Source organism: Nothoprocta perdicaria, unplaced genomic scaffold, assembly GCF_003342845.1.
Source record: "Nothoprocta perdicaria isolate Ctin4 unplaced genomic scaffold, notPer1 scaffold_1, whole genome shotgun sequence".
Lineage (NCBI taxonomy): Eukaryota > Metazoa > Chordata > Aves > Tinamiformes > Tinamidae > Nothoprocta > Nothoprocta perdicaria.
This window is the reverse complement of record NW_020454093.1, coordinates 1,442,027-1,455,711: the sequence shown is the minus strand read 5'-3', so window position 1 is coordinate 1,455,711 and position 13,685 is coordinate 1,442,027. Positions and strand designations below refer to the sequence as shown.

At 42.6% G+C, this 13,685-nt stretch overlaps 1 long non-coding RNA gene across 1 annotated transcript in view; it reads left to right on the top strand.

Moving 5' to 3' along the window:
- Positions 1-5,783: 5,783 nt before the first annotated feature.
- Positions 5,784-13,685, top strand: part of LOC112944827 — a 104,949-nt gene continuing 97,047 nt past the window's right edge. Inside the window, exon 1 of the long non-coding RNA XR_003248852.1 lies at positions 5,784-5,877. This is a non-coding gene — a long non-coding RNA (uncharacterized LOC112944827). The remainder of the gene's footprint in view (positions 5,878-13,685) is intronic.

Sequence of the window (13,685 nt, the reverse complement as noted above, 5' to 3'; positions counted from 1 at the left end):
TCTCCAATTTACTCTAATAGGCATATTATGTTCAGGCATGAACAACTAAATCCCATGTGGGGGTTGTAGAATGAAAATGCTCAAAATACACGGTAGAGTCAGCTTGGGTATATTTCAGCGTATGACGAACTTGGGTTTTGTCTATTAAAGTTTGCAGTAAAGCCAAGGTTTACATGGAGTAAGTTTGTCCTGTTTAAACACAGATGTCTAGTGGCTGAGGTTACCCACCTCAAAAGCAAGGCTATTATCCATCTGGACGTCTTGATAGCCAGTAGAGACGGGGGCAATTCAACCCTTGGAAGATAGGTAGAAGGAATTCCCTTGGATCAAAGAAGGAAGGTCTTTGGATCGATGGCCTGCTTTTTCTATTGCCTAAAGAGATAATTTAGTTGACAGACACATTGCAGCTTAAATAGTATGAGGTGAATTTTACCTGGGACGTAAGTTTTGGGTTGACTCAGCTTCTTTCCCTCTTTTCTTCACTTGCTTTTGTCTGTGTTGTCCATCCAAAAGAAGTCCATTAGGGCTTGTATCGTCTTGCCCATGTTGTTGTACACTCAAAACTTAGTTATGCATTCATATAACACAAAATCCCAGGAATAACAACAATAGTTGTGCAAGGACTGACTCGATATGGGAGGAGCATGAGATGGAAAGTAAGCATGTGAAGACACTGGACAGCAGAACGAATGGCTGAATCAAGTGCTGCAGGTGCTAGTGCATCATTCCACGTCACCCTGTCATTGTAATTGCTCTGGGTTTTTATAAAAATAAAATTATAAGCAATTATAAAGCATTATAAGAAATATCAGTTCAGTTATGACTACTTAATTGCAAACTCAATTGCATAGAAGGCAACTATGTCTATAGAATAAAAGTGACACCTTACTCTGATGTCCTGGGAACCCTTAGAAGTAGAGAGCATTGAATTCTGGTTCTTGCTTCCAGGAATGGCTTCATAGAACTATTATGCAAAAATATGCATAAATAGAGATAGTAAAAAGAGCAGAATACAGATATGCTAATACTTTATTTTCCAACATAACACTGATTATTATTAGGTATGCTCTAGCAGTGAATTTTGTTAAGTGGTTTCTTCCTGCAAGTGTGAAACAATTACAGAGAACATGGTAGTTCTATGGTGTAGTTCTAATAGAGGATTTCAGGAACACAAGGAGTAAAAGGACCAGAGAGGTTACCAGAGAGGTAAAAGGTTCATGTGTGATGCTGTATAGGATTGGTCCTGGTAGGACCAGGAGAACAGAGTATCCTTGGAATTATGTGTCCTTCAAAACTCTCTGACAAGCAAATCTTTTGCTCTGTGATCATGAATGTGGATCATGGTTGACCATACATCAACATGGTTCAACCCATGAGTGGTAGCTCACTTAGTGAAACTGCGCAGGTTTACTAAGTACTAACTAATTTCACTTTCAGGTATGGTAATAATTATTTTCCTTTCCTTCCACCGATACCACTTCTCTGATACTTTTTTGTATCTTCTTCATTTAACTGGCATAAATGCCACCAGTTGTTACCATCTGGTCTGCAGTATAAAATCATCTCTGCTACCATTCTGTAATTACTTTTCATGTGTTAAGAACTAATGGAAATGATTTTAGTGTGGATTCAGGCAACAGTTCCAGCTTTACTAGTCCTAAGCTTCAGGTTTTCCCTAATAGTAGAAAAGAGAGTGGGCACTTTTGGGTCTGTCTAGACATGGCTCTCCTAAGTGCATGTCTGGTCAAATGAGTTACTCACTTTAGTAATATTAATAAATGAGACCAAGTCAAATAAAAGACAGTTCCATTAAATTCTGTGAGCTCATAGGGTGGTTATAAAGTCAACACAATGTGCTGTGTTAACATCTGACCAGTGAAATAGTGGTTTCCTGATCCCAGCTTTGGCTTTCAGCCACAAAAAACACCAGACAGATGTTATGCTTTAGTAGGGTCAGGGTTATCAAAGGGATGTGATTAATATAGTTACTTTGCTTTTTGACACTTTTGTTCTGTTGATTGCAAAGAACTCACAGCCATGATTTTTCGTTGATTTGGTGAACTGTAGGAGAGATGAGAAGAACAGAAGAACCACTCTGAATCAGAACTGTTCCTGAAAAAATATAGTCATAGGTGCAGCGTGGAGTGCTAGTTTGCTTAGGGCTTGTTTGATGTGGATGCTACTGATACTGGTATCTCAGAGGGCAAAGGTGCTAATGCCTCCTCCTGGAGGTAACAGCTGTAAATGCAAACAAGGTGTTCTCAGCTATTTAATGATTCCCTATCAGGCAAAAATGTTGGAGAACTGAAAACACTGACTTAAAAATGCATCAAAGTAGTTTGTTGGTCTTTGAAGTAGAAAGTTATTTATAATGCAGAGTGTTCTCTGATAGGATGATAAGCTTGCAGTGTACATGAGTGATCTGAATTTGAAGGAGGTTTATAAAAGGTTATCGGAATGTTGTAACTTGAGGTTGTGACTGGATTATTGCCTCAAATATGGATATGCTCTTGTTACTACTTTGATATATCTTCAGTTTTCCTTCTTATGCACATAGTGTCCCCCCTTAAAGGCAAACTGGGCAACACTGATTTCCCTGAAAATGAGCAACACTGATTTCGCTGATATGAGTGATGTGTGAAAAATAAGACCCTGAAGGGCTACACTCTCAATCCATTATCACTGTTGAATAGAAAAGATAACTCACCAGGCAGAACACTAGTGAATGAATTGAAAGCAGTGCATATTGCTTAGTTTGGATATATCAATAAGGGGCTGTCATTATATGAGGCTCTTCCAAGGTTCCCAAGTATTCGGATGAGTAAGGATTTGATATTGATGTTCAGAGTTATGCTGACTGCAGAAAACTGTCAAAGATTTAGCTTGCAAGTCATTCTTTTCTGGTATCTGCAGAATGCCAGAAGGATTGTTGCCCTTTCTTTTCTACTTTTATTGCTCTCCCTTTTATATTTGATACCAGAAAACATATATGGGCATTAATATAGTCTGACATAGGCTGTGCTGTGCCAGTGTTTTAGCCCTTCAGTGAGTGAACCCTGCTTTTGAGGCACCTCCTTGCCCTGACTGCTGTCTGCAGGTGGAATGAACATGGCAGCACTGGATGCAGTTGCCCTTTCCCTTGGGCTTCCTTTGCTTGCAATTTGCTACACCAAATAATAGGTAAGTAGAGAAGGAGGGAAGGCATGGGTGGCTTACTGACAACCCTGAAGAGCAGAAAGGTTCTGTCTAGGGAATCTTGTTGACTGACACTGAAGATTTGAACCAGACCCCTAAGCTGAGAGCCGAAAGTAGTCTTATTACCTATCATAATAATACCTATTACCTAGTAATATCATAACTCTATGTTAAATACAACAGTAGGTATTTTCTTGGCCTAGGAGATAGTGTGGCAGAAGTATTTTAATAAATATTATTTCCAAAGAATTTAAATAGATTGTTGTTTTCTTAGGAGGTTGGTATTTTCAAAAATGAATTAAGATATATTTGTGTAACTAACTGATCTTGGTATCTTAGAAGATTTCAGTTCAGGATTTTAATGTGTTATCTTTCACTTGAACTGTTTTGTGTTCACACTGTTCACAAACAAACACTTCCTGTGTTTGTTTGGTTTTTGTTAGGAGAGATTATCAGTGGGCAGAATTTTTCCTCCTAAGTAAAAATATGCTTTTACTAGTAATTGCCTGAGCTCTACTATGTTTGTTATGTTTGTAATTGCTGATCTCTTGATGCAGATTGTCATCTTTTTGGTCCTAATGGCCAAGAATGAGTCACAAGGACAACAAAAGATAACTTCGTGGTGATACTGCTTGGAAAGAACAATGATCTACAGAATTATTTTGCCCATTTGCTCTTTTCCCCGTCTTAAATTAGATAAAATGCTGATTTGTCACAAGAAAAGTTGAGTAACAGGTTGATCTGGATGTCGAGAGGAGTAATTTATAAGCCCCGTGGCTTGGACCTGGAGCCGCTGCCTAATCTTGTGGTTCCGCAAATGGCATTAAATAAAATTCATTTCAGTAGGTACCCGGAAAATGAATTAGCTTCAATTCTTGTGAATGAATACTTCAGATTTATTAAAAAATGGAAAAGGAATTTATGAAATAAGAAGAGATTCCTTTTATTTAACAGTGGGAGAAATGATAGAGAAAAATTAAAAAGACCCTAAAGTGTAAAGTATAAAATGTAAAGGGTTAAAAATTGAAAGAACTGAAGGAAATGTTAGGATATTGTTAGCTTATTTTGCTTGAAGAGAATAGTCTGTTGTGAAGTTAGGATTAAGTATTTGCTAAAAGCAATAATAGAAACCATCAGAGATCTGAAAGAAAAAGGTCCAAAATATTAGTAAAAACCTTAGGTTGCAAGGACAAGACAAAATGCCTATTCCAGTAATAAGTGTATAGAAAATAGGGTAGAGAAAAGTGGGTAGGAAAACGGTGCTTTGTAGGGCACTACACCAAGAGAGTTTTGCTTGGCCTGACCAAAGACTAAAAATGTATTTTATGGGCTTAAAGAGATTAAGAGAGTCAGATGGCATCTCTGTATTTCTAAATGGAAAAAAATAGCAGGAGCTGCTCATAAAGAGGAATCGGAGAAGAAGCCTGGGCTGGAGACGGTGCTCAGAGACACATGGCAAGCGCAGAGAGGCCTCGGTCGTGCCGGGCGTCCCGCGCCTCGGCTGCGCTGCGCAGGCCGCTCTGCGCTGCGGACGCTGTGTCTGGCGCTGCCCGCGGCCGCTCCTCCACACCCGGGGCTGGATCCGCAGAGCAGACGGACGTGCCCAGAGGCCTAGCTGGGAGCGGGTCTGTGCCAGGCACCGCGCGGGCGGCCTGCAGGCCCGGCGAGCGCCGAGCTCCCTTCCAGGCTGCCGGCTCTCTGACGGTGCGGGCGGCCTGCAGCCCTGCGAGCGCCGAGCTCCCTTCCATGCTCCCAGCTCTCCCACCCTAACTGCAGGTCGCTTTTTGCGGTTCGTACAAGGGGGCTGAGCGCAGGCAGAACTTGGCGCCCATGCGGTGAGATCATACCAGGAAAGATTAAGATCATACAAATAAAAGCGTCCCCACAGACGGAGAAATGTCTGCTGAGAGCAGGCCGTGGGCTTTCCTCTTGCAGCCAAACAAACTCAAGCGACTGCCCCTCGGGAGAGCTTAGCTGTCAGTAGGATTTTTAAGCAACAGTCAGCACTGGGAAGGCATTTGTCATCATCAGTGACACTGAATAGGCAGGAGCTGGGAGTGAGACAGAAAGGGAGACAGTGAAATAAAAGAAATGTCAGTGCCCTCACTGCGCTGCTGGCCGGGCTGCGGTGCTGCCCCTGGGGCTGGACTGCAGCGGTGGCTGCGGCCGAGTGGCCAGTGCAGCTGCAGAGCCTGCAGGCTGCTGGCTGCAGCTGCATCAGCGCTTGCCCCGGTGCAGCATCGCTGATCAAACCCTCAGTTCCCTCATGAGAGCCGTAGAGAGGCTCTCATGAGGGCAAGGAAAGCAAATACCCCACCTGATCTTAGCCTCACACTCGGCACCAGATGCTTTTGGTTGCATGACAGCACTGAGCCCAGCACGGGTGTAACGAGGGTCAGGCAGCAAGGCCCTGGTGTGGGGGCCTGGCCAGTAGCCCCATGTGCAGCTGGGGTGGTGGTTCTGCCTGAGCTGCAGGTGAGGGTTGATGAGACTGCCAGGTGCATCTCATACTGGTGGGCAGAAAGGGGGCAGGGGCCATAGGCTGCTTAGCTGAGAGGTAGAGTGGGTGGAGGTTGTTGCCATAGGTAGGGTCTTCTGACTAGAGCTGCCTGAAATGCTCTTGGGTGCCTCTGGTAGTCCCTTCAGGAATCCCCAAGGATGCTGAGGGTGCAAGTGTACAAGGTAGGTGTGTGAGGCAGCTACTTACCCTTGGTTGAAGGGGTCTGGGGGCAGCGGGAGAGGAGCAGGATGGAGCTGCCTGCCTGTTGGCTTTTTGGGCTCGTGCAGGTGTGGTGGTACTCTTGGCATTGGGAAGGCTGTCTGTCCTTGCTGTATGTTGTGTGAATGGGGAGTGTGCTAGGTATCTCAACAACAAAAATAAAAAAAACTTTAAGCAGGGAGAGACAAGAAATAAATGGTGTTTCTTCCCAGGCTCTGTGTTATCCTTCTATGTATCATTTTCCAGGATAAATATTGCTTGCTTTTTATGATGATCTGGAAAGTTTTGGTCCACTGTGGAGTAAGAAACACTGATAAAATCTGTTTATTACTGTGTCTGTTTGTGTCTGTTGCCTTTGTTAGTGGGTTTTTTTTTTCCCTTATGTAGTCTTTTAGCAGTCTGAAGTTCTTGAAAACAAGGAATCTAACTGCAGATTATAAGGTGCAAATGTATATCCTTTTTGGCCCAAAGACTTGATTGATACGTGCGAACCTGCAGATTGCCTATGTTAAGAAGCCAGTTTCAGATAATCTTCATCATCCCCAAGGAAGGGACACAAAACCCTGACACCCCAGCAAAGAAATGGGCAATTTCCTTGTTCAGAGATCCAAATCTCTGGACTGGTAGCTGCTTGTGGTAGCTCTGGCCTTTGCCTCCCTATTTAGGCTACACAAACACTTATTTTCTGGTGGCCTTTCCTGTCATCTGGACTCCTCTTTTCTTGTTCTCTGCTGTGACGGGAGTGCTTTGTGCTGGCACTGTGCAAGCCTTTGCTGGCAACAGCTTTGCAAATTCAGCCTGTGCCTTTCTGTCTATCCTGAGAACTAGTGTGCAGTGATCAATTCTTTCTTTTTTTTTTTTTTTTTGTAGCTATCATTCAAGCAAAGTTATCAAAAAGATGTTTTTCCTCATTAAAGCAGAACGTGTGGCTCGTGTATCTATTTCTGTTGTTTAGTAAGTGGATGTAAGGAACTGTGAGCTTGACCTAGTTCCTAGGGGCAGTCCAATACAGACAGATAACAGTAACAGATTCTTGTTGAATTTGAAGAGAAGTTCTTGGCTGGTGTCTGAAACAGAAAATGAGGTGTTACTACAAAATTCCCTTCAGGGGAGGGAAGGAAAAATCCCTCTTTTTCACCACAGAAGTAGTGTCCTGTCCCTGCGGTGTCCATGTCCTCTGCTATGAAACCCTCTGCAATGGCATACTGAGCTGGAGACAAGTGTGAGCAATCTCAAAAAGGGGATATAGGAATCCAGCAGATGCAAGTCGCTTGTTGTAGTTTTCAGTTTGGGAAGTCACACAGAGAATGAATTTGGGGAAGGTTGAGCTAATGAAGTATAATGTTCATATGTGTCCAAGTGTTTTGCAACACAGGCAGTTCCATCTCCATGTGAGGAGGAACTTCTTCACTGTGAGGGTGACAGAGCCCTGGAACAGGCTGCCCAGGGAGGCTGTGGAGTCTCCTTCTCTGGAGGTCCTCCAAACCCACCTGGATGCTGCCCTATGCCCCGTGCTCTGGGTGTCCCTGCTGGAGCAGGAGGGCTGGATTAGATGATTTCTAGAGGTCCCTTCCAACCTCAATGATTCTGTGATTTTTTTTTTTTTTTTTTTTTTTTTTTTTTTTAGGTGCTGCTGAGTTCAGGGTATTGGGCTCGAGGGTCCAATATGGCAATTCCTTTGCCCTGTGCGATGTTCTCCAATGTGGTTTGTAGCTGTGTCCCTACTGCTGCCATAGAAGTTGTTCTCCCTTTTTGCTGCCTCATCCAGCTGCCTCTAGTGTCTCTTCATGTGTGGCCTACTTGGATGCCAAAAGGGGTTAATCAGGCTGATGATGACTGGGTAAGTTTTAAAACTGATTGCCGAGAAATTGGAAAGGAAGTCAAGACATAATCAAGCTCAGCATCAAATGTCAAACAGAATGTAACAAACCCTTGGAAGAACATTCAGCCCACTAAGTTAGTTAAGGGAAAGGACCAAGTCTATGGTTTTTAACTGGCCAATGCTGATCAGACAGGACTGTAGTCAGCTCTGTGGTCAGTGGTGTGTGGCCACTGCCAGAGCTTGCTCACTGCTCAGAGGAGCAGTAGCCTGTGTGCTTTCCTCTGTTGTTCTTTGCTAGTCCTGGTTCGTGCTTGATCATTCTCTGCTCTGCTTTCCAAGGAAGTATTTAAGCTAGTGTCACAAGATTTACTCCCTTTGAAAGGAAGGTGATGGAGCTTCTGCTTTACGGCAAGGTAGAACTACTAGGAAGTGCTCCAGAGCAGGCTGTGCTGGGAGAATGATGATGTCATCATAAAAATCTTGTTTCTCCAGAATAAATGAACATCATCATGAAACTCCAGGAGGAAAAGTTTAGCTGTGGTGAAGTTATGGAGCTATTAAAGTAGCTGAGGCTGAGGTTTGCAGTTAAGTCAGGGGTTATTTGGAGGTTGTCATCTTGCACTTTTATTTGGAGTCCTAAATATGTATTTAAGTGCCTCGCTAAAATAAATCTGCCATAATGGGGTTGGTTTGCCTCCTCTTCACTGAAATATTATAAAATGAATGTGTTATTGAACCATGGCAAATTTTTAAAAATTCTAAAGATTTAGAGAAATAATTTCTCAGGTATATATTTTATAGTGTGTACAAAATGCAAGCTCTAGCATGAAATCAATGTCCTGAGATGGACTGTCTCTTCTCCCTTACGAGAACCCCCTTAGGTTCAGCAGCTGTCCATCCTTTGAAGCACAGCACGAGATTTGTATCAAAAGCAAGAATTTCCAAGATGCTTTTCTTAATACTGCAGTGCTGGCCTAATGCTGCGGTTCCCAAGCTCTCTAGTTAGGTGAATGATGACACTACATGCACTGCTTGTGCACATCTCTGCCTTTCTTTCACTCTGTGCTGTAGCAGGAACACAGTTTTCCATAAGACACTGGATGGTGGCTGCGTGTTGCATTTGACAAGCATTGCCTGTTGTTCTCTATGAAGATGTAGTTGAAAAGTTGCACAGTTTTATGTACCAGGGAAATATTTATATCCTAGTTCTTTTGAAAGTTTTAGATGTCCGTACTTGGGTTTCCTACTGATTGAAAGAATACTGGAAATAATCAGCTAACTTACACCTCTCAATATATCATTTAGCTAGTGCATGCTAGAGGTCTTTTCTTATTTGAGCTTTCTTTAGGTGCACTGTAGTTTCATAAAGTATCTTCTCCTCTAACAGTGTGAAGACTTGTGTTATCATTCGTAACTTTGAGTATCCCAGATATTAGCTGTTCTTTGCTTGTGTCTGTACCTTTATAAAACAGCAAACAGTTGTTTGTCTTCTGTAGCTGTTAATTTTATCATCAGTCACAGTTATAGGAAAATCTTTGCTTCCATTGAAACGATTATGTCTTTGGTGATTCAGTAGGCTTTAGATGGAAAACTTGACCTTGGATCATATATCTGGAAACAGTCATAAAAAAGCTAAATTCACCTTAAAAGAAGGGCCCCAAAAAAAGGGGGAAGGGGAAGGCTGTTTTGGAATACTTGGATGGTAATACACTATGTTTGTACATCTCTTCCAGTGTAGTGTTCAGGTTGTAGGGCTTCATGGAAACCTTGCTTGATCTTCTACTTTGTTGGCTTTCACCTGGATGATGAATTCCACACCCATCTCCTTCCTCAGCTGAGCTTTAATGGCATCTGATTGATCAACTAAGTTGCTTATTCTTATTTGGTCAGAAAAAAATCATGCCTAGAAGGGACCTGAAGAAGTCACTTAGCCTATTCTGCCCTTTTTAGTCCTCTACAAACAAGTGTAGCTAATATCCTGTGTACCATCTTATCCTAAAGCTGTCGCCAATAGGAATATGTGTATATATGCGTAAATATTTTTACTTAAACATTTATTTACATAATATTTTTAAGCAAGTTTACAACCCCTTGTTAAGCACTGAGAGAAACCAAATTTATTTCACATTTTCTGCATGTCTTTCTGTTTCTTTTTTCCCTCTTGCAGCAGTTAGTCACACCTAAAATTAAGCATTTTGCACTATCTGATAACTATGACTTAAAATGGTAGATCTGGACTTCAGATGCATCCTTTTGCTAGGTAAAGGATACCATGAGGCCCTTAAGGGTGTCTCATTCCTACTGTGTCCTTTTGCGCAATAGGATGGGAGTTGCAGTTGTGCTGTGAAGCGTTTGGAAGTTGTAATAACTCACGGATATGGTAAGAGAAATTGCTGACATGGTCTATTTTCCAAGCCTTGACAGTTTTATTGCCTTGTGGTTACCATAGACTTTTCTAGCAGTCTTAAAACTGTTTCTCTCCTGCTGTGTTCCTGTCTACTGCCCACCATTGTCCACTGTGTGTACAAAGGGGGCCCTGTTTTTGGCTCTCCTACCCAGTTCCAGAGTTAAGATTGGAAACCTGGGTAGGCCTCAGCTTAAGGAAGCTGGATTCTGATCTGAGATCAGTCTATCACCAAACATGGTGAACAGCCTGAAAAAGCAAAGCCCGAGTATGTGAAGTAACCGATGGGTTATAGAGCTCCTCATTTGATGGAGGATTCTTCAAAAACCAGACAAAATGCAGTCTTCTGTTAATAACCTCTTCTAGCTTGATTGGGCTGACGGAGACTGTGGTCCTTGCAGGCCACATACTGCATCTTGGCCTTTGGGAGGTTGTTGTAGGCAGTGGTGTGAAAACAAGCTCCTCCTTGGTGGTTTTGTTGGCTCTTGGTGCTGGGGTGCAGGAAGCCCCTTCTGAAGGGCTGTGTGCTGCCTGGTGTGGTGAGGGCTCCACGCTGCAATGAGCTTGGGGCACAGGGAGCTCGGAGCGAGCGGGATTCCTTGGCCGTCCCTGCCAGGGCTCCCCAGCTCTCCTGCCCTTTCTGCCTTGGCCTAGCTCCAACACAATCCCTCTTCCACACCATGAGCTTTATCCCAGTTTTATATTTCCTAGTTTTTGATGTCTCCACTGCTGACTTTATATTGCTTTCAATTTGACATGTGGCAGACAGGCAGAAGGGAAATCTGCTCGTAAGAACACGGAATAACGGGAGTACTTTGTGGAGCTCATGTCGCATATATTGGATGGTGGAAAATAGTCAGCTCCTGCAGTTCTTTCTCCCTCATCCATCTCCATGTCACGAATGCACACTTAGCTCATTGTTCATTTTTTTGGTCTCCCCAGGATTATGCATCTCAAACTTGTGCTTGGGATGATCTGTTTTTGGAGACTTAACTCTGCCTGGTGTACTTCAAACCCTACCTCAGAGCTGATGCTTACAGTCAACAAATCTACTTAAAGTTCACAGCTAGTTTTTAGGCAAAAATATAGGATACCAGACAGACCTCTAATATTAACTTAAAAAGTGCCAGTGATGTGATGACCAGTCTTGCAAAGCATTCGTCATGTGCTTGTAGCTACTGATTTGCTATGGGGAAATAAGAGATGATCTTGTCTAAACAAATGAATTGCTGCACACGCTATGTATTTGCTTAATACCATATATAATGAGAGAAATAGAACTTGATTTCTTTGGTAATTTTTGATATACATGGATAAATTCTATCAATAAATTTATCCATATATCAATATATATCAATAAATTTATCCATATATCAATATATATCAATAAATTTATCCATATATCAATAAATTTATCCATATATCAAATTTTGATATATATGAATATACTGCATTCTGTGTTGTGTAGGACCTGGCTTGTCCTTATATGGATGCATAATATTTTCCTAGGTTAATATAAGTAATTTGCATACATTGGTATATGTACTTTTATCACCATCAGGGATGAAAGGGCATAGGGAATATTTGGGGGCCCTCCAGAACCTGGGAGCATCAACCTTGGCAGGGATGAGCCGTGCCCTCCATAAATACTACCTCAGTGGATTCTTAGGAGAGTTGCACTGAACTCTGCATGCGACAGATGATGCTTCTTGCCAGCAGTGTGATTTAACAGTTGTGCTTCACATTCTGCAACTCTCCAAGACGGAAATTTGGATGATAAATGGTGCAATAAACACTGGAGAGGCATCACATTCCAGGGAAGTTACTATTGCTGCAATTATATAAAACTAAATGAGGAAAAACTATATTGCACTAACCTTTCCTAAGCTGACACCTAAGGATACACACTGAAACGTGGTTGGATGGCAGTCAGCCTTTCTTTCTAATTCTTTCACAGGCTCTTTTGTTAGGGCCGCTCAGATTAGATTAGAGCAGTTCTTGTAAGAATCGTAACTGGGCCCCAGTAGCCCCTTGGCACGGAGCGCTGGTTTGTGAGGACTTGGTCACTGTCCCTTTTCAGACAGGCGCTCGCCCATCTCCACCCACCTAAATGCACACCTGAACACGTGTGCTAACCTGGTCCAGCCGGGAGGAATTGTCCCTTGAAGCGAGGCTGGCTCTTCCTGGAGGGGTTGGGCACTGCGCTGCTCGTTGGCGACCAAGCCAATGGCTTTACATGGCAAATGGCGCCTGGGGTGAAATAACACAAATACTGAGGCCCACTTTCCACTATGTGTTCTTTAAAACTCCTCCCCGAGTTGGGAGAGTGACCTTTGGTGAACAAACGTTCTTTTACCTTCAGCGTTCAAAACTGTTAATGTTTTAATATGCTTACGTGATTAATTCACATACTTTCTTTTCAATGCAGTAATTTCCGGACTCTGCCTTTCTTGTGGCTGCAGTTTTGAGGCAATTTGTTCTGCAAGTCTGTCAATGGTTGATGCTGTATATACCTGTTTGAGTCTGTTGTTAATAGTTACTGAGCAAGGGTTACATTCAGCTGCTTTGGTTTTAGCTGGAATAACCTCTCCAAAGAGGAGTCCAGTCACGCTGTTCCATAATGCTGAACCCCTGCAGCTGACCTGGCTTGCTGAAGATCCTGTGGGCTAGGAAGTTTCATCAGTATCATATTGAATTGACAGCAGTCTGGGTCATTTGTGGGTTTGCGTGGCAATAAGTCTTATTATGAAGCCTTCTCTTATGTTCCAAGTACTGTAAAAGCTCCTAGAATGAAAGCTCCAGTGTAGTTGGGGTGTGTGTGTATCTATATTTTTTTTTGAAAAAGGACTTTCTTATGCCTGAGCCATAGGGGCAAAAGACCTGCCTAGCTAATGCACTAACTTTAGTTAGTGTAATATCTGCCCTGCTTCCTGTTCCAATTAGTATGAATCTAACTCAAAGTTTGCCTTTAGATGTGACAACTGTTTACTCTGTGACCGACTTGAGCATTTACTACCCATTTGGTAGGACAGCTGAAAGACAGGGTTTTCATACATAGGGTTTTGCCTCCGAGTTAATTCTAGACTAACAAAAAGATTGCTTGGGTTTCTTGCCATAGAAATCATTAGATTCCTTCTGAAAGCTCCCAGAGAATAGCTCAGAAAACTTCAACTTGGCCCAGATATTTTCTTTGCTGACTTATGTGTTGCCGTTAATGAACTCGCTCCTACTCTTTGGCTGAGGTGGTGATTACTCTGAGGTTTTTCTTCTGTGGAAAAAATCCTGTATAATTCCTTTCCTTCCCACAGCTTTGCTCAGGAGGGTGTAGAACACCTTGCTCTGTTCACTTGAGGTGTATTTGTGATGAATCCCCATCAACTGGACTGCTGGCTTTCCAGATCCTGTGTATATTCATCTTACGTGTATCTTGTATTTTATGGAGTCATCAGAGTCACTGGTAGATGTGGTGTCATTTCCCTCTTAGGAAACATTTGCATCTTGCTTAACCTAAAATCTGTGATGAGAAGATATCTGCAGTGTTTCTG